This window comes from Schistocerca piceifrons, chromosome 1 (assembly GCF_021461385.2).
Source record: "Schistocerca piceifrons isolate TAMUIC-IGC-003096 chromosome 1, iqSchPice1.1, whole genome shotgun sequence".
Lineage (NCBI taxonomy): Eukaryota > Metazoa > Arthropoda > Insecta > Orthoptera > Acrididae > Schistocerca > Schistocerca piceifrons.
In genome coordinates, this window is record NC_060138.1 from 38,693,483 (window position 1) to 38,712,109 (window position 18,627).

The 18,627-nt window shown below is 46.2% G+C and overlaps 1 pseudogene; it reads right to left on the minus strand.

Moving 5' to 3' along the window:
- Window positions 1–14,483: 14,483 nt before the first annotated feature.
- Window positions 14,484–14,580, minus strand: LOC124721820 (annotated as a pseudogene).
- Window positions 14,581–18,627: the final 4,047 nt, after the last annotated feature.

Sequence of the window (18,627 nt, forward strand, 5' to 3'; positions counted from 1 at the left end):
CCGGCGATTTTCCAGCGGTTCATCGAACAACTGATCCACCACATCCCGGGCACGGCAAATTATTTGGACGACGACATTGTCACAGGCCGGATCACAACGGAGCTCATACGGACTCTTTCGGAAGTATTTGCGGTATTTCAAGAGGCAAATCTCAAATATAACGCGGAGAAGATCGTTTTTGGGGTGCCACAAGTGGAATACTTAGGCCACATATTTAGTGCTTCAGGCATACAACCCAATCCGGCGTACACAGAGGATCTCCAGAAACTGGCGCCACCCACGGATACCACACAGCTTAAATCAGTTTGGGGGAAAATTAATTATTACAGGCGGTATATTCTCCACACCGCTGCAATAGCGAAATCACTACACCACCTTCTCCGCAAACGGGTAAAATGGCACTGGTCATCCAAGTGTGACAATGCTTTCCAGGCTTTGAAGAAGGCACTATTGAAAACTATGACTTTGTCCATACGATCCGACAGACCAGCTGGTACGAGCAGCAGACGCCTCCGATTATGGGGTCGGAGGAGTCGTTTCCCATGTGAGACAAACGCTATGGGTCTTTCCAGACCACTGATCAAAGTCTCTCAGAACAGTTCAACGCAATTACAGCCAAACAGAGAAAGAAGTTTGGCTATAGTATTCGGAGTGAAAAAGTTCCACGAATACCTATATGGACGACATTTTGTGTTGCAGACGGACCACAAGCCTCTGGTACCACTGTTCCGAACGTCGGCCGACATACCCCCCAGGACGGCTCGCCGAATTCAGCGGTGGGCGCTATTTCTGGCAGAGTATAACTACGACATACAGTGCCGGGAACCGAGGCATGAAGTCCGCGTTCGCGTGTTGTGCTGCTGAGCGGTAGAGGACGATCCAGCATTTGACGCGGACGTCGGCCATCTGCTGCCAACTAGAGGGGCCCAATGGCACAGCTTCCACTGGGTGCAAAACTCATCGTCAAACGTACGGCTGAAGACAGTCCTTTCAAAACTTCTCCGATTCATTAAGACCTGCTGGCCAGGCAAGAACTGTAACAGGTCAGGTGTATTGGGACATCGCTTTGCACCAGTATCTCTGCTTTTTCAGGGGTGCAGTTGGTGCCACCTTCCTCCTGATGAATGATAACGCACGGCCCCACAGAGCTGCCATCGTGGAGGAGTACGTTGAAACAGAATATATCAGGCGAATGGAGTGGCCTGCCTGTTATCCAGATCTAAACCCCATCGAGCATGTCTGGGATGCTCTCGGTCGAGGTATCGCTGCACGTCTTGAAACTCAGGAGCTCCGACAGGCACTGGTGCTAGAATGGGCGGCTGTACCCCAGCAGCTGCTCGACCACCTGATTCAGAGTAGGACAACCCGTTGTGTGCGGGGTACATGCGCAGGAAACAGTGGCGTTTTGTAGCACATGTGTTTCGAGACCATTTTCTCAACTTCTCACCAATACTGTGGACTTACAGTTCTGTGTCGTATTTGTTCCCTATGTTCGTATGCTATTAGCACTCGTTTTGAGTACTGTCACATTATGTGAAAACTGGAGAATGGTAGGTTTAGAATTTGAAGCCGGTTCATAGCTGAGAGGCTACGTGTGGCATGTGCCAGAAATGGTAGTTCATGGTGTTTGTTTCCTCTCCTGAAACCTTGAAGCTGGGTTGCGTTTTGTGACTCGAATGGCTCCGTATCTGCTTTTGTCACAGAGCTTATGCATCTGTAACACACGGATATTGGAAGTGGAGTTCTGTCAGATCTTTATCTTCGACGCGGTATGAGAGGTACATCAGCTGCAGTTGTGACTAGACTCGACTTGGATGACACTCATGAAATGCAGACTGCTGCCAAAGGATTACTGTCTGAGGACTAAGAACTGCTACGGTAATAGTAGCTTACTGGACTACTATCAAAAGAATATTGTGGCATTCATTGGGTGAGTGTTGTAAAAAACAGATTTTGGCAACCGAATAATATGGTAGATTGCCAGTACCTGTGGGAACTACTATGTGAATGACACTCGTGGAGAGTAACCAGTGAAATTTAAACATATGTGGCGTGTTTCTACGGTCTCCTGCAACACCGCCAACCCGCAAAATGCCACCGCTATGCGGGTCATCGATCCAGTTCCGTAGGTGCACCAGCCGAATTCCGCCCGACTTGCAAGAAGCAGGCTACTTCAGAGGTGGCGTGTAAGAACAGTAGAGGCCGCCCCATCTACGGACCTTTTGCTGCATCCGCCACGCCTTTCCTCTGCCAATTCGAGCCCACATTGCTAGACCAGTAGCTATCTGGTAGCTACCCGCCACATGGGTACAGCTGTCCTCGCAGTTCCATAACCGCCAGCAGAGTAACGAGGTCGCCAGCACCACGCCACCAACTGGACTCGACGCAGTCCTTGCCACCAGCGACGACTGCGCACCATAACCTGCAGCTCCGGTTGGAACTCCTGGAACCACTCGTGAGATGCCTACCACTGACGTCTAAGAAGGTAGCCTGTCTCGTCTGCAGAGAACTTTCCAGAAGACGACGATGATGACGTTGGTTTGTGGGGCGCTTAACATAGTGGTCTTGTTCCAGATTACGGAATGGCACCCTGTTGTTAGAAACAAACAGTGCCCTCCAGGCTCAAAAATTGCTGCGTACTTCTCTGCTCCACACCTTCCCTGTCCGGGTGGAACCGCACCGTACCTTAAATTCCTCGCATGCAGTCGTTTATACACGCTCCCTCGATGGATTGTCTGACGATGAAATTCAGCACTACCTGTCTGACCAGGGCGTAACGGCTGTTCATAGGGTTGTGAAAAGGGTTGACACGAACATCATTCCAACCCGCACTGTCTTCTTGACATTTGTTAAAGTTCAACTCCCATCGAATATCAAAGCAGGCTATGAGATAATTTCCGTTCGCCCTTACGTCCCAAACCCTACGCGTTGCTATCGATGTCAGCGGTTCAATCCCACCAGCCAGTCCTGTTACAATCTGGCCAAATGTGTTACGTGTGGCAAGGATGCCCATGAGGGTGCTTGTCCCCCTCCTTCCCCTCGCTGCATCAACTGTATGGGTGACCACGCTGCTTCATCTCGAGATTGCCCCGTTTTTAAGGACGAAAAGCTCATCCAGGAAATAAGAGTGAAGGAAAAGGTGTCGACCTTTGCTGCTCGAAAATTATTCGCCAGTCGACAGCCCACCATGCCTCAGACAGGAAAATACAGCACTGTCCTTGCTTCTCCTCGGCCAACAAAGGAGGCGGCCACGCAGACTTGCGACCTCACCTTTAGTACCACGGTCGTCAGGTCGGCCAGTGCAAAGATCGCCCGTTCAACCTCAACACTTTCGCCTGTCCACTCTATGGCTCACCCTTCGTTGGGTTCTGCTAAATCTCGAGCCCAAAGGTCAGACGCCAAGTCTTTGAAAAAAGAGCATACTCGTGAAGAGTTTTTACGTACCGCAACTTCACAACTATCGGTTCCTCCTTCATCTAAACATCATACTTCCAAGAAGGCTACAAAGAAACACAGTTCCTCTCCTTCTCCGCCAAGGCATGTCCCATCTACAGCACCACCTGGCGGAAATCGCCCTCGGCCGTCTTCTGTGTCGCCGAGGCGCACTGCTGGTGGCCGGTCAACCGGCCGATCGCTGGTGGCAGGAGCTGCTCCTGACCAACCTATGGATCAGGATCTTCTGCCTTCGACTGAATGCCATTCCATGCTGTCGGTCGCAAGCTCTGAGCAGTCGTTGAGTTGACAGCACCCTTAGTCACATTCCTCCATTTTCTGTTTACCCTATGTCCATTATCCACTGGAACATCCGCAGCATTCGAGCCATCGGGATGAATTGTCGATCCTCTTACGATCCTACTCGCCGGTCATCTTCTGTCTTCAGGAAACAAAGTTGCATCCCCATGACCGCTTTGTTCTCCCTCATTTTCAGTCCGTCCGATTTGACTCCCCCTCTGTTGAAGGCACTCCAGCCCATGGAGGACTCATGATTCTTCTCCATGATACTATCCATTATCACCCTATCCCCTTAAACAGTTCCTTCCAAGCTGTCGCCGTCCGTCTTACCCTTTCCGGATACACGTTCTCTCTCTGTACTGTATACATTCCATCGTCCACACCAATGGCACGAGCTGATCTCCTTCATCTTTTTGGTCAGCTTCCACCCCCCTATTTGCTGGTTGGGGACTTCAATGCCCAACACCCGCTTTGGGGATCTCCACATCGTTGTCCACGTGGCTCACTATTGCTAGACGTCTTCCACGAAGCAGATCTAGTTTGCCTCAACACTGGGGTCCCCACATTTTTGTCTGCCTCCACGACCAATTTATCTCATTTGGACCTTGCGGTCGGTACTGTTCCGCTAGCTCGGCGCTTCGAATGGTTCGCCCTTGGTGATACACACTCGAGTGACCACTTTCCATGTGTTCTTAGACTGCAGCCTCAACTGCCATATATGCGCTCGCGACGCTGGAAGTTTGCCCAAGCCGATTGGACACTTTTTTCGTCTCTAGCGACATTCGATGACCGTCGCTTTCCCAGCGTCGATGATGAGGTCACACATATTACCGACGTTATTCTCACAGCTGCGGAACGTTCAATACCACGCACCTCCGACCGAGCGAGGTGGCGCAGTGGTTAGCACACTGGACTCGCATTCGGGAGGACGACGGTTCAATCCCGTCTCCGGCCATCCTGATTTAGGTTTTCCGTGATTTCCCTAAATCGCTTCAGGCAAATGCCGGGATGGTTCCTTTGAAAGGGCACGGCCGATTTCCTTCCCCATCCTTTCCTCACCCGAGCTTGCGCTCCGTCTCTAATGACCTCGTTGTCGACGGGACGTTAAACACTAATATCCTCCTCCTCCTCCACGCACCTCCGAATTGCCCCGGCGCCCCCCAGTTCCTTGGTGGAACGAGGCATGCCGTGACGCAATACGTGAGTGGCGACGTGCTCTTCGCATTTTCCGTCACCATCCAACTTTGGCCAACTGTATCCGATATAAGCAGCTCTGTGCGCGATGCCGTCGCGTCATCCGCGATAGCAAGAAGGCAAGCTGGAAATTCTTTATTATCTCATTTAACACCTTCACTCCCTCCTCGGAAGTTTGGAGTCGGCTTCGACGGTTCTCAGGCGCGCCTAGTTTCTCCCCGGTCTCTGGGCTCACTGTCGCGCATGATACCTTAGTGGACCCCGTCGCAATTTCTAACTCATTGGGTCAGCACTTTGCTGAGATTTCGAGCTCTTCAAATTACCCGCTAGCGTTTCTCCCGAAGAAACGTGCAGCGGAAGTGCGACGTCTTGTTTTCTCCTCTCAAAATCACGAAAGCTACAATTCTGTTTTCTCCATGCGGGAACTCCAACATGCCCTCTCTTCTTCTCGCTCCTCCGCCCCAGGACCGGATGGTATCCATGTCCAAATGTTGCTGCATTTATCAACCCAAAGTCTGCGTTACCTCCTTCGTCTTTATAATCGAATTTGGACCGACAGTACCTTTCCCAGACGATGGCGGGAAGCTATTGTCGTTCCCGTTCCGAAACCTGGAAAGGACAAACATCTGCCCTCTAGCTATCGCCCCATTTCTCTCACGAGTAGTGTCTGTAAGGTTTTGGAGCGTATCGTGAATTACCGTTTAGATTGGTGGCTGGAATCCCGCAGTCTTTTAACGCCAGCCCAATGCGGATTCCGAAAGCATCGTTCTGCAGTTGACCATCTTGTTGCTCTCTCCACTTATATCATGAACAATTTTCTCCGGAAACGCCAAACGATAGCAATATTTTTTGATCTGTAGATAGCATACGATACCTGTTGGAGGACAGGCATCCTCCGCACACTGTTCTCTTGGGGCTTTCGAGGCCGGCTGCCCCTTTTTCTTCGCGAATTTATGCCAGAGCGCACATTTTGGGTGCGGGTGAACACTACTCTCTCCCGTACTTTCTCCCAAGAAAACGGGTACCCCAGGGCTCCGTGCTGAGTGTTGTACTGTTTGCCATCGCCATAAATCCAATTATGGATTGTCTCCTTCCTGATGTCTCGGGCTCCCTCTTTGTGGACGATTTTGCGATCTACTACAGCTCTCAAAGGACCAGCCTTCTTGAAAGACTTCAAGGATGTCTCGATCGCCTTCACTCGTGGAGCATCGAAACCGGCTTCCGTTTCTCACCCAGTAAGACCGTTTGTGTTAATTTTTGGCGACGTAAGGAGTTTCTTCCGCCCTCCTTACATCTCGGTCCTGTCCACCTTCCGTTTTCCGACGTCGCTAAATTCTTGGGTCTTATGTTTGACAGAAAACTGTGCTGGTCCTCCCACGTTTCCTATCTTTCTGGTCGCTGTTTGCGTTCCCTTAACACCCTCCGTGTCCTGAATGGTACCTCCTGGGGAGCGGACCGAGTGGTCCTTCTCCGCCTCTATCGCGCCTTAGTGCGCTCGAAATTGGATTATGGAAGCATAGTCTACTCCTCTGCACGGCCGTCTATTCTTCGGCGTCTCGACTCTATCCACCACCGTGGATCACGTTTAGTGTCTGGAGCATTTTACACCAGCCCTGTGGAAACCCTTTATGCTGAGACTGCTGAACCTCCGCTGTCCAATCGGTGGGCAGTCCTTCTGAGTCGTTATGCTAGCCATCTGTCTTCTATGCCTGCTAATCCAGCCCATGACCTTTTTTTCGATGCCTCCTTTGATGTAGGGTATGCAGGCCGCTCCTCCTCCCTACTACCCCCAGGAGTCCGCTTCCGTCAACTGCTCCATTCTCTTTCCTTCCGCTTTCCTAAAACCTTCTTGACAACTTGGGGTACAGCACCGCCTTGGCTCCGTCCCCGGATCTACTTGCTCTGTGACCTATGTCAGTTTCCCAAGGATGGTACCCCTACACTTGTTTACCGTCGGGCATTTGCTGCTCTATGTGCACAAATTACGGACGCCACATTTATTTACACCGACGGCTCGAAAACATCGTTAGGTGTAGGGAGTGCCTATTTGTCGGCGACACCCCAAATCACTTTCGGCTTCCCGACCAGTGTTCGGTTTATACTGCGGAGCTTTACGCTGTTCTCCAGGCTGTTCACTACATCCGCCGCCATCAGCGGATACAGTACGTAATCTGGCAGATTCTCTCAGCTCTCCCCTCAGTCTCCAAGCTCTTTACCCTGTGCACCCTCTGGTCCACCGGATTCAGGACTGTCTGCGCTTGCTCCACCTGGGGGGCGTCTCGGTGGCGTTCCTCTGGCTCCCGGGACACGCTGGTATCTGTGGGAATGAGGCGGCCGATATAGCGGCCAAGGCTGCAGTATCTCTTCCTCGGCCAGCTATTCAGTCGCTTCCCTTCACCGATCTCCGGAGCGGTTTATGTCGCCAAGTTGCTCATTTATGGCATGCGCATTGGTCAACACTTCCCCATAATAAATTGCGGGAAGTGAAAGCCCTTCCTTGCGCTTGGACCTCTTCCTCCCGAACGCGTCGTCGGGAGGAGGTCATTTTAGCTAGACTCCGGATAGGGCACTGTCTTTTTAGCCATCGACATCTTTTAAGCGGCGATCCTCCCCCACTCTGACCGTCCACAGCTGAGAGCAGTGGGGACAGACACCTTTTAATTGAATGCCCCTATTTTAATCCGTTACGCTCCCGTCTACAGCTATCGCCTGATCTATCGTCGATTTTAGCAGATGACACGCGCTCAGCCGACCGCGTTCTCCAGTTTATTAGTGACAGTGAAATGACGTCAGTCATTTGAAGCTTTTTTTGGGGACAACCAACCCCTTTCTGTAGTGGATTTTTAAGCATTCCTTCTGCTTTTAGTTTCTCAAATTTTATGACTTTGTTCCCATTGCTGCTGGTTTTAAATTTCGGTTTTTTCCTGTTTCCTAAGTCACGGGCTGGGCGCTAATGACCATAGAAGTTTTGCGTCCTAAAACCACAAACAAAAAAAACAAAAAAATTCCTGTTCGTTCTGAAAATACATCTGCATAATTAGATAATAACTGTACCAAATCCTGCTGTTGCATTGAGTTCAAATTTTCGGACTGTGATACTTTGTTCACAAGTGCGTCCACATTTGCTTTTAGTTGATCACTTTGTACGTCTGGATAATAGAGATTTTGTCTTTGACAGTGTTTGTCTAAATGTAGTATCCACTGATTCCTACATTTTATGTTAATAGCATTACAATTAGGCACAGTTACCTCTTCAGATCTGAGCATGGGCAATTCTATCCTCCTACCCGCGTTCATCAAACTTAATTTTCCCCGAGAAAGGTCGATTATTGCGTCCCTTTCACTCAAAAAATCTACCCCCAAAATGCAGGCTACCTTTAAACCCTTTACTACCAGGAATGAGCACGCTATGGCTTCTCCCCCTATATACATCTCTACCCGCACTTCGAGTTTAATTATTTGTCGCTGTGCACTGATGGCTCCAGAGACTTTACAATTGTTCACAGGAAAAGTCAGCATACGCTTTTCTTTCCCCAGTACTCTGAATAAGTCCATACTCATGACACTGACAGTAGCACCTGTATCTACGATTGCTTGCACATCAATATTGTTAATTTTGATCTCTCTTATCGCTTGTACTTTGTCTTTGTGCTCCTTTATGCACGTGGATGGTTCAGTTATTAATTCATGTCCCATCAGTACCCCGTCATTATACCTAAGGATACAGATTCCCGATGTTTTGTTCTGTGTCGGGCTGCTCTCACTCCAAACCTCAGCCGACGATGGAGAGCGTATCTCGGCTGAATATAGTTTGTTGGATTGTTGCTGGTGGATGGGTGTGGCTGATCTGTGTCACTGACCTCCACTATGTGTAAGTTGTGTTGCGTCGGCCGCCACGGTTGCGCAATTGGCGCATTTTGTGGTGGCGGTCGGTTATTGTCATATCTTTCACTGTTTTGCCGGTCCGGACTGGGCCTCTGGTTCTGTGGCCAAGTTCGGTTTGCATCGTTATAGGTATTACTGTTCCGCGGCCCCCTGGCATTTTTCCATCTACTATTGCTTGGTGGGCCTGTTTCATATCGGTCATCAGACCTCCTTTTCCGGTCATTATTCACCGGCGGACTATTGCCGTTCCGGTCTCTACCTCTATTCCCGTTTTGTACATAATCTTGTCTCCTATTGTTACCTCCGCCGTTTCCATTATTTGGTGGAGGCGTGTTATTTCGACATTTCTGTAACCGTTTCCGTTACTTCTAGCCTGTTCCTCCTGAATCAGGTCAATTGAGTCCAGAACAGACAAGAAATGTTCTATGTCGTTCTCCGGTACGTGTATAAGTTTTTCCTTTACGTGTATCGGCAAGTGTGATTTCAAAAGTCTGATCAAATCCCGCGATGAAATCTGCTCGTCCCAGTAACGGGTCTTATTAATGTACTTCTCAAAATATTTTCGCAAATTGCCTAATCGTGGAGAATACGGCTCTGGATTATATACCTCTTTCCGTAATCTCTCCTGAATACATGTTGACCAATATTTGGCCAAGAATGCCTTTTCAAATTGCTCATATGTGTCGCAACTGTCGGCTGCTTCGGTTGCCCATAATGCAGCATCTCCTTGTATGTAAGACATAACGAACTGTATTTTCTGTGTATGACTCCAAACGCTAGGCAAAATGTTTCTAAATCCCTTGATAAACACTACAGGGTGAACAGATTTCTTCTCCATTGTAAAGATCTGAAACTGTCGGTTTCTAATCAGGCTTTCTTCAATCACTATTTTGGAATGACGTTTATTTGTTTCGCTAACATTGGTTGCCTGTTCTGTCTCGCAGTCGCAATTTTTTACTGTTGTATTTATACGCCTATCATTGTTGGACCTGGCTGGCGTGACACACGCCTGTGCGTCGCCGTGTAGCAAGCTGGTTTCCAGCTCTGCAAGACGACACAGCGGAATGTCAGTGTGTACAGCCTTTTTTAGGTCCTGCACTTCCGCATTGGAGCCTACGTCTTTGGCTTCAATCGCGGCGTGCACCTTCTCATGTATTTTTTTTTATACATTCGTTTTCAATTTTGTGCACTTGTTCGGACATTTTGTGCTCAATTACTTGACTTGTGTCAATTTCTAATTGTTCCATCCTGTTAGCCAGTACACTAATTTCACCCACGATACTGGCGTTAACCTCCTGGATATTATCTAATCTGTCGCTCAGTTCTTGCACCGCTTTGGGTATGGTTTCGTAGTTTTGTCTCAAACTAACAATCTCACTTTGCATAGTTTCCAAAGATTGCATTAATTGCAAGTGTCTCTCATTCAAGCGTTGATCACGCTCTGCTTGTTTAGCATCACGTTCTCTATCGCGTTCCGCTTGTTTAGCATCACGTTCTTTATCGCGTTCTGCTTGTTTACGTACAAATTCAGCTTGGAAATTGAGCATGCGCTCGAACATAACTCTTAATGATTGCACTTCTGACACCTCACCACTCTCTGGTCCGTGTCTAGTGCTAGTGGGTGGCACAGTATTTCTACTATCAACTGAATCACTGGCTGGCAGTGGCAACATTTCTTGCCCTTCTGCCCCCAGATTCTCACATGGTACTTCCTGAATTACGCTACTAACATTACTTTGTGCCCCATTTTCTAACTCGGTATCACTACTTGCTAACTGTTGTTCATTATCCATGTTGATATCTTTCTGACTACGCAATCTAACCATAGTCAACAAAAGAAACAAAATCTGAACTAAATATCCTAACACTCAGGTTTCACTGACATAATCACACAAGAAATGGTCATTTGTTGAAACACACTTATTATATACTACAATGACTAACTACCTAAATGTCCTGTTATTTTAAAACAAAGTACTAACAACAAGCACACCACTAATGATTCGAGAACACCGCACTGAGGCTGCTTTACTACCCACAGGACAACTACACTGTAGCTTTACCTTTTGGTGATCTATCTTGGGTGCAGCTGCCCCCTGGTATTGTGATAGGTAATTAATTTTTCGATATAATGAGCTCTCTTCTTCAGCTTGCCTCTGGGTATATAGTGTTCTCATGCAAAAAATCATATACAGGTAATACCACACAATATTGGTTAGGCAATACATACAATACATGAAATAAAAAATTATTGGTTGTTCTCCAAGAAAGTTCGACTACAATAATTCCCTAGCTATCTCATGGGTGTTTTGTGGCCACTGCATATTCGAGCCCCACGTTGGGCGCCAATTTAATGAAATTTGCCTTTTCAAATTTAAATGGAATTTCATTAAAGAATAAAAGTAAATAATCAGTTACCTTTTTAAATTTTTTGCTTTTAATTGATTTGCCTTTCTTTCTTTCTTTCTTTCTGTACGTACGAACGAACTTTGTTGTAGAACCTCTCATTTACGTGTGGTAATAAAAAATTCATTTACACGGAACTAAGTACATTTAAAATTACGTGAACTCATATTAACTGATTAAGAATATTTAGTTGAGAATTAAATCCTTCACATAATTCGGCCTTGGCACACATTTTCTAAATGCAGTGGGTTTCTTTTTTAAATATTTACTGAATTCTTTCCCGGCGTTAGCTATGGAACACAAGACTGTCTCTATTAGCAGAAAACGGTTAAATATTGCCAAGCCGACGTTTAATTATCACTGATAAAACACACATCCCTATACATTTAAGTTATTTGAAGGAACCAAAATTGTTAAATTTCAACATTAACTATCCGCCTATGAATGCACAAATGTGAACTAATTTAAAATCCGTAAGTCTCCGGATCGCTGTAAAAGAAGAACATTTTCTTAATTCACTGCTAATTTTTATCTGTTCCCGATTTACGGGTTTGGTTAATTTTTCTTAGCGGAACAATTTTTTAAATGTGCCGCCGCTGCAAATCGATCGGTCGCGGCACTGCCCAGCAACACCGCTAAAAATGCTGAAAATTCTTTAAAGAAATATTATAGATGACATGGGCAAGCTAATTTACATTAATAATACACACTTTTGATAAATTATGATGTATTTATACCACAACAATAATTCAACTTACACTAGTTTGTAATTTCTGCTCTAATGGCGGCTAAATCTCGATACAGACAAAAGAAGTGTACCCATTCATAAAACGCTTCGTCACAGCTTCCTATCGCTTTCAGCTCTAAAGGAGGATGACCAAAGAATACATAGTACATTGTGCTTTTATACTACTGCTGACTATTAACATTTCTCTGTAATCTCACAACATTATTTTCCTCTGGCTGAATTTCACGTCTCTGTTATCGCAGATATTGACACATTTCGCAATTACATTATGAATATAGAAATATTACCATCCTAAATACAGAGAGAATATTACTACAAAAAATATTACAATAACAAATGTCTTTTACACAAAATTCAATAATGTTTTTTGCTAAATAATTACAGTATATACAAATTGCTCAGAGCGGCGTATATGGTACAATTAAATTTTAGTTTATTAATAGTGTGAGTTTGCCAGGGAACGTTACATGTGGAAGTGACCCAAGCTGGGACACTTTAATATGCTCCTGCACAATGGATTTAGTGTAACAGCCGGTTTTAGGTGAAGGGTAGTGACTGAAGACACAGGCAGGTATGCTTAAGTGATATTACTACAGACAGGGATAGCATCCATGTGCTATGACCATAGACGTCATCATCATGCTGGAAACACCCATTTCGAGCGTATCCAAGATGACGATCCATTATTTACCACAACACATGCGAAATTACAAATAAAACCCGGTCCACAACATTCACAAAACCTAGTAAAACTAGTAAAACAAATGCGGGAAACAGGAGGCTTTGGGCGGGGAGAAATTAAAAATTCACTAATAAAAACAACACCGATTAGTACGCAACATCTGGAAAGACCACTCAAAACTGCCGAAAACTAAAACCTCACAACACCATAAAAACTAATCGATCTGCACAAGAACATTGCGTAAGTGGATCAATGTAAATTAATTAGATCTATCTCTTGCTGTGATTTATGTTTCTTAATTAGATCATGGGAGGAGGAACGTGGATCAACGTTTATTAAAAATAGAACAGCACCTTTGATCCTTCGACCAGGACATCAATAAAGCCCTCCCCCCCCCCCCCTCCGTCTCATCTACAGGAGCCGATATTCCCATATCCAGTTGACGTGAGCAACTCAGTTCGGTACCAGGATCCGAATAACCCTTCCCCCAAAATAACAACAGCTGGTATCCCAAACACCAACAAACTTAAAATACTGAAAGGAACAGTAAACAAAAATCCCACAATTAAAATCAATAAAATATACATAAAAAACCCAAGACTTATTATACTTACAATAAAAGAATGAACTCGTGCCTACACCTAGACTGATTCCCCATATATATATATATATATATATATATATATATATATATATATATATATATATATATATATATATATATATATACACACACAATGAACCCAGGGTGATTGTGCGGTTTGTCCCCCAGTGGACCCCCCAGGAACGTCTCACACCAGATGAGTGTAACCCCACTGTGTTCGTGGGAGAGTAACTATGGTGTACGCGTACTTGGAGACAGTGTTTGCGCAGCGATCGCCGACACAGTGTAACTGAATCGGAATAAGCGGAACCAACCCGCATTCGCCGAGGCAGATGGAAAACCGCCTTAAAAACCATCCACAGTCTAGCCGGCACACCGGACCTCGATACTAATCTGCCGGCACGCCTTCCCGCCCAGAAAGCAGTGCATACAGACCCATAAAACCACAAACAAAGAAACAAACAAACAAACAAAAATACACACAAACTACCTCACGCAACACCACAACCACCTCCCTTCCCCAAAAAACCACACCCCTATATCCACATGAAGAAACACCACACACCACATAAAAATAGCCATCAGGTACGCTTCCACTCCAACAGTACTCAAGACGAAACTGCTGATTCGAAGTGGGCCTTTTCCCCCGCCCCATAACAACTCTATTGGCTCACCCAGTATTCCTCAGTCGTATGTTCATGTCTCTGTCGAATAATTCTTAAACTCAGTACCATGGTTACCTGTCAACTGACACCAGCCCCTAGACCACAGCCCCCTACATAAAGACAAATGACAGGAGAACCTTTTCAATATGTTGCTCTATCAACACTACCAAAACCTGTTTTGTACACCTCTTTACCACAAACGCACTGTGTACGCCTCTCCACCACCCGAAAAATCGAACCTGTTGAGAGATAAACCCGGGACGACTGCCCCCACACAGCTCGGTGCAGCCAGTGACGAGTAGCTGTGTCGGTGTGCACAGCGTAACTGCGGTTTTGTAGCGCTTCCTGTCTTGCCATTAGAGTACGAGTTTGTAATGCACACCGTGGTGAGTGAAAGGTTGGCTGGCAGTATTGTCATGATACATTGTGAATAAAGGTAAGTAGACGAGACCTGCGTAAATTTAGGGCGTAGGTAGTCACAAATGAGTGCAAATATGAAGCGAAACTTGTCTCTCATCACCTAGTTATATCCTCAGACATCTTAACGTCAGAGAGTGACGTTGCGAAAACATTGTGTAACGGTTCACGATTTTGCGCCTCGTATAGGGGCCATGCTAATCTTCTCTGTATCCTTTGAAGCGATATGATAACGACAGATGCAGCTTCTCAGTGTACTTGGAATGTACTTGCTTCGGCGGTACGTATACTAAAATTCAAACATGTCTCGACTCTGACAGATTAGCGCTTGGTAAGTCTTGTGCCCCTTGTCACGGCACAGCAAAGCTAAGCCAATCAACTACTGTGAAATATGATTGTTAATAAGTGGTGACGCCAAACTTAGATTGTAGTGCAGCATACTCTCAGCATCCGCCCAGAGCAGCTGCAGTTTCACAGAGCTGCCAATGGGTGGCAGCACCAACATTGGCATAGTGCTCACATCTGCACCTTAGTGTCATAGGCATGCCTACGAAACACACTTCTCCAGTATGTGAAATGAATGAACCTGTTTGTGGCTGGTGTCAGATTTTGAACACTTTCTAAACTGTTGAATAATTTTGCAGAGCCATCAGTAACGCTAACACAAGTTTCATTACTATTGCAATGGTACTTTGTAAACGATACTGCACGATTCAGTCTTTGAGCGGAGAATGTGTGGTGTTCTATGCAGGACACTTTTTATCTGATACTCAAGAATTTACATGTGGTGTACTTGATGTAACTCCACCAGAATAGAATATTAATTGCGAGAATATACATTATCGCCTCATAAACGATCAAGTAGAGCATTCGTATTGTACACTTTGAAACACACCAGTGTAGTTCCATATCAGGCATGGATGGTTTTGCAGAGTTGACATTGCGACACTTTCAGTACAGTAGCCAGTGTTAGAGCTGTGACTGATCCATGGGTACACAGGACAGCTTTACTTGACATTAGTGTTATACTGTGATGTAGATGTATGAATGAATGATCACGAGAAAAACCGTATTCAGGGACTATATGAATAGAGGAAGCAGGTTAGCTTGTGTGTTGGTAACTGTAGTTGTTTGCCAGTGATATGCTGATCCGTTGTCACACAGATAAGGAGATGCTGTAGTGCAAAACTAGAACAGATATTTATTAACCGCTTTCAAATTCTAAACCTGAATGCTCACTGCTGCCATGTGGAAGAAATGGTAGTTCGTGATGTTTGTTCCCTTTGCTGACACTTTGAAGCTGGGTAGCGTCTTGTGAGTTGAATGGCTCCCTATGTGCTTTTGTGGCAGAGCTTATGCGTATGTAACATGAATATTTCATGTTGACTTTGGTCAAACCTTTCTCTTCGACACGTTATGGGATCAGCTGAAATTGTGACTAGACTCGACTTGTGTGGCAGCACTTTGCATTCCGTAATTTTCAAAGGATTACAGTCCGAGAATTAAGTACTACTATGTCAATATTAGCATACTGGACTGCTTTCTAGACAGTGTTGTGGAATTCACAGGAGGGTGTTGTGACAAATTGATTTTGGTAACTATATATAACGGTGGATTACCAGTATCTGTGGGGAACTACAATGTGAATCACGCTCATGGAGAATAACCAGTGAAATTTTGACATGACATATTCCTGAATCACACACTGGCTGTAATAATTGGCAACTTTTAGAAGCTGCAGTTATCTTGTGTAAAGTCAATGTAATATTTTCAGATGATGTGTGTCGGTGCAGATGTGTGTTTTGTAACGAGATAGAGCTGATGCAAATCAACTTGATTGTAGGGGTAGGCGATGTGACAGCTGATTGCGTCTTGTTTCATGCCGCAAAAACAAATATCAGTATCACAAACGAAGGTCATATCCACCCATCTCAAAACCTTAGAATACTAATAAGAAAAAAAGTTAAAAACGATTCCACGTCAAGCCCAACCGATGGAAGGAAAGAGAGCTAAGAACAAGAACTTTCTTTTGGTGAAAGGTCCACATAATACGCCATAGAGACAAGGGAGGTGCTGAACTAAAGATTAAATGTCCTTCAGCGTAACGCTACGACGGATAAAAAATAAAACGCAGTCGACAGCCAGTGCGTCCTTCGCTAAAACGGCCGATAACTCAGATGGCAAACTTACGGTAGAACGTAAGTGCTTAAAAAAGGACATTCGTGCTCATTTCCTGACCGAAGTGGTGGGGGAGCACCACTTAACAAATAGCGATACCTCAAAACACAGAGCCTGATACGCAACCCAGCTAAAATGATCTCCTCACGAAGAGGGTACCGAGAAGAGGTCGCCCAAGCCGCTGGGAGAGGCTTAATTCCCCGAAGCTTGTTCCCGTGAAGTGAAGACCAACGGTGACGCCGCAGGGACACCACCTGCTCGCAGATGGCAACACGGAGACCATCAGGAGGAATGGAAGAGTCAGCGGGCCCACGTAGGAGGACTGCATCCTTGGCAGCAGTGTCAGCAGGCTCGTTTTCGTCAGACCGACGTGACCAGGAACCTACATAAACATCGCAGTGGCCCCATCTAGAGTGAGCAACTAGAGGCTTCCTTGGACCTACTGCGCTAAGGGATGGACTGTGTACAGCGCACACAGGCTCTGAAGGGCACAGAGAGTCTGAGGAGATGACACAATTAAAAGCCTGTGTCACCGGATGTACTGCATGGCCCGATTCGGGGCGCTGCTGTGAATGCTAAGGAGTGTTCCAGAAGCTGATACCGAAAATCGTCGGTGGCCATTACGAAGGCACACCCGACACCATGGTCTGTCCGAGAGACATCAGTGTACACAATGTTCTGTGCGAAAGTCGAGGAACTTGCAGCGAATCCAGAGTGGTTTCCTTAGAAAGCGAATGAAGTTGAACACGAGACGCCATACGACACAAAGGTGGTTACGGGATCACACCCATCGAGAACGTGGCAGAGAGCGTGAAGTTAATCTGCCGGAGCACTAGCCGAAAGTTAACTTCAGGAGGTAACAGAAGTGGGATGCTCCCCATACCAGCAGTCGAAGGAGTCATCGAAGGAGGCGGCATAGAAAGGGTGGACGGACATGGTAGACAAAGAGCAACTGTATCTGCTGAGTAGCAGATCACGCCGGATGACAGCAGTAGTTCGCCAGCTTCTGCACAGAGACACTCAACGGGACTAGTGTAAAAGATGCCATTGATCAAACAGATTCCATGATGGTCGATTGTATTTAGGCGGCGTAAGTTGAATTGATGTGCAGATGCATAACCACCCGTTTAGAACGGACAAAGGGATCGGCACAAATCGAGTAGGGCCGTCCGATCCGCTCCCCAGGAAGTAGTGCTGAGGACACCCAGAACAACGAGGGGCAGCAAGCATCCAGGTAAGACGTGTCGGAGGACCAGGAAAGTTTTCTATCACGTATGAGTCCCAGGAATTTGGTAGTTTCAGCGAATGGAAGAGAAACCGGCTCAAGATGTGAAGACGGTGGAAGAAACGCGTTGCGCCGCCAGAAATTCGTACAAACGGGTTTGTCAGTGGAAAAGCGAAAGCCATTGTCGACGCTCCACGATCGAAACACCGCTGAAGACGCCGCTCAAGGAGGCAGGTGGGTGGACAACTGCAACAGATCGCAAAGTCATTCACGAAAATGGAGCCAGAAATGCTGGGCAGGAGGCAGGCCATGCTAAAGTCAATGGCTGTAGTAAAGAGGACGACGTTCAGGAGGAGTCCTGAGGTACTGCTTTTTCCTGGATAAACGTACCCGACAGGGCAGAACCCACACGGACCTTGAGAACTCTATCTTTTAAAAATTCCCAAAGATAATGGGGCAGGCAACCTCGGAGGCCCCAAGTGTATAAAGTAAGGAGGTACCAGTCTTCCGTAAACTGTCGTGGGCTTTCTCCAAATAAAAAATTAAACAAAAAAAACTCAGCCAGTCTGGTATCTCCACAGAAAATCAGTCCTAACATAGGTTGACAACTTGATGAGATCCTCAGCTGCAGAACGGCGCGCTCGAAATCCACATTTTGCAGTTGTTAGTAAATTGCGAGGCTCCAGCCACCACACCAACCGGGCATGAAGTATACGTTCCATCACCTTGGAAACACAGCTGGTGAGGAAAATTGGGTGGTATCTAGAAGCGGGGTGTTTCTCCTTACTGAAGTAATATCTGGCGTTCTCCAAGGAAGTGTTATAGGCCGTCTATTGTTCCTGTTCTATATTAACGACATAGGAGACAATCTGAGTAGCTGTCACAGATTGT